Raw genomic sequence first — 2,424 nt, 5'->3', positions numbered from 1 at the left:
AACAACAACAACATATGCTTGTGAAAATTGGATAATGAATAAGGAAGACCATAGAAGAATTAATGAATTTGAGTTATGATGTTGGAGAATATTTTTGATCAGACAGTCTGACTACCATTGGCTGCCAGAAGAACAAGCAAAATGCTCCTTTGAACCAAGTTGGTGGGACTTTGTCTCTCATACTTTGGACATAGTTACAGGAAGAACAATTCCTGGAGAAGGATATTGTTGTTGTTGTTAAGTGCCGTTGAGTCGGTTCTGACCCATAGCGACCCTGAACAGGGTTTCCGAGTTTGTAAATCTTTATGGGAGCAGAGAGCCACATTTTCTCCCGCAGAGCAGCTGGTAGTTTTGAACTGCTGACCTTGTGGTTTGCAGCCTGATTCATAACCACTACGGTACCAGAGCTCCTTATGTTTGGTAAAGTGGAGGGTCAAAGAAAAGAGGAAAAGCCCGAATGATATAGGTTGGTATAGTGACAGAGCAATGGGCTCCAGTGTAACAACAATTGTGAAGATGATACAGGGCTAGCAGTGTTTTATTCTGTTGTGCATGGCATCACTATGAGTTAGAAGTGACATAATGGCACCTAACAACATCAACAACAGTGTTCCATTGTATAGCTATACTACAATTGTTTAACCTTTAACTTGTTGTTGAGCCTATTAAATAGTTCCAGTTTCTAACTATTATGAATGAAACTGCTATATGTATTTCACTGTACATTTTAGAGTGAACCTGTTTTCATTTCTTTTGGGAACATACCTAGAAGTGAAATGAATGGATTTTAATAGAAGTGTATTTTAACTTATGAGAAACTGCTAAATTGTTTACAAAGTGGTTGAATCATTCTCAACAGCGAAGTGTGAATGTTCCAGTTGCTCCACATCCACTCCAACACATGATGGGGTTTTTAAAAATTATTATTATTGTGAATTATGTGATCATTTACATGGGAGAACATTAGCTTTACATTCATCCTATTGTATATCGTTTCATTGCCATGGTTACAATTCTCTCCATGTATCATCAACCAACCAAAGTGTATACCCTGCAAGCCTGCCCCTGGTCATCAGCACACAGCCCCTCTCCCTCTCCGGGTCCAAAATCTCCAGCTGCTCCATCTCTCCACGTCATCATCTCTGCCTCCATCTCTGGCATCACTGCTTCTCTGGGTAGGGTCCTGCACTCCGCTCTTCTCCCTTGATAGTCCCAGGGCATGGTGTTCTTTTGATTGTAACCATTCTAGCATGTGAGTAGTAGTATCACCTTCTGGATTTAATTTAACCTAATGAAGGGAGTCCAGTGACTCTGTAGGATCATCACTGGACTTTGACTCACAAAGTTGGTGGTTTGAGCCTATCAGCTGTTCTACAGGAGAGAACAAAGACTTCCAGCCTCAGAAATCCTACTCAGGGTCATTATGAGTTGTAACCAACTTAACAGCAATTACCAACAACCACATGACTAATGGTGTTGAATATCTTTTCATTTGCTTATTGGCCAGTCATATATTGTGTGTGTGTGAAATATCTGTTCAAAACTTTTGTCCATTTTTGTAAAACTAGACATAGTTCTTTGTGAGAAAAACGTATTGAAAATATGTTTTCTCAGTGACTTGACTTTTTATTTAACAGTCTTTCAAGAGCAGAAGATTTTACTTTTGATGAAGTCAAATTTATCAGTTTTATCTTTTCAAAGATGTGCTTTTGTGTCTCAAGAATCTTTGTCCATTTCAAGGTCATAGATTTTCTTCTATGTCTTTTCTGGGAAGTTTTATAGTTTCAGCATTTTCATTTAGACGCATACCCTGTTCTCAGTTAATTTTTGTGACTGGCATAAGGAACGGGTTCTTTTTCTTCTCTTTTTTTCCCATATGAACATCCAGGTGTTCCTGCATCATTTGTTGGAAGTACAATCCTTTCTTCATTGAATTACCTTGTCACATTTGCTGAAAATCAATTTACCATATACACAAGGTTCTATTTCTGGACTCTATCCTGTTTCATTGATCTATTTGTCTATACTTAAACCTATACCAAACCATCTTGATCACTGTAGCTTTCATAGTAAGGATTGATGTGAACGTGTATAAGTCCTCCAGTGAGCAGTGTTCTTTTTTTAAAAAAATTGTTTTAGCTATTTTAGATCCTTTCCATTTATTTTATTTTATTTTTTAATTTTATATGCTGTGGGTTATATGTGGGATGCTAGCTATAAGACTGGTGGTTCAGACCCACCAATTGCGTTGTGGGAGAAAGATGAGGCTGTATGCTCCCATAAAAACTTACCGTTTCAGAAATCCTATATTGTGTTGCTATGAGTCAGAACTAACTCTGTGGCAGTGGGGTTGGGTTATTGGTTACATTTCTTATTATGCTTTAGGTAAAAATTTATACAGCAAATTAGTTTATCATTAAACAA

Source organism: Chrysochloris asiatica, unplaced genomic scaffold, assembly GCF_000296735.1.
Source record: "Chrysochloris asiatica unplaced genomic scaffold, ChrAsi1.0 scaffold00215, whole genome shotgun sequence".
In the NCBI taxonomy this organism is placed as follows: Eukaryota; Metazoa; Chordata; class Mammalia; order Afrosoricida; family Chrysochloridae; genus Chrysochloris; species Chrysochloris asiatica.
Note: the sequence above shows the minus strand (reverse complement) of the source record.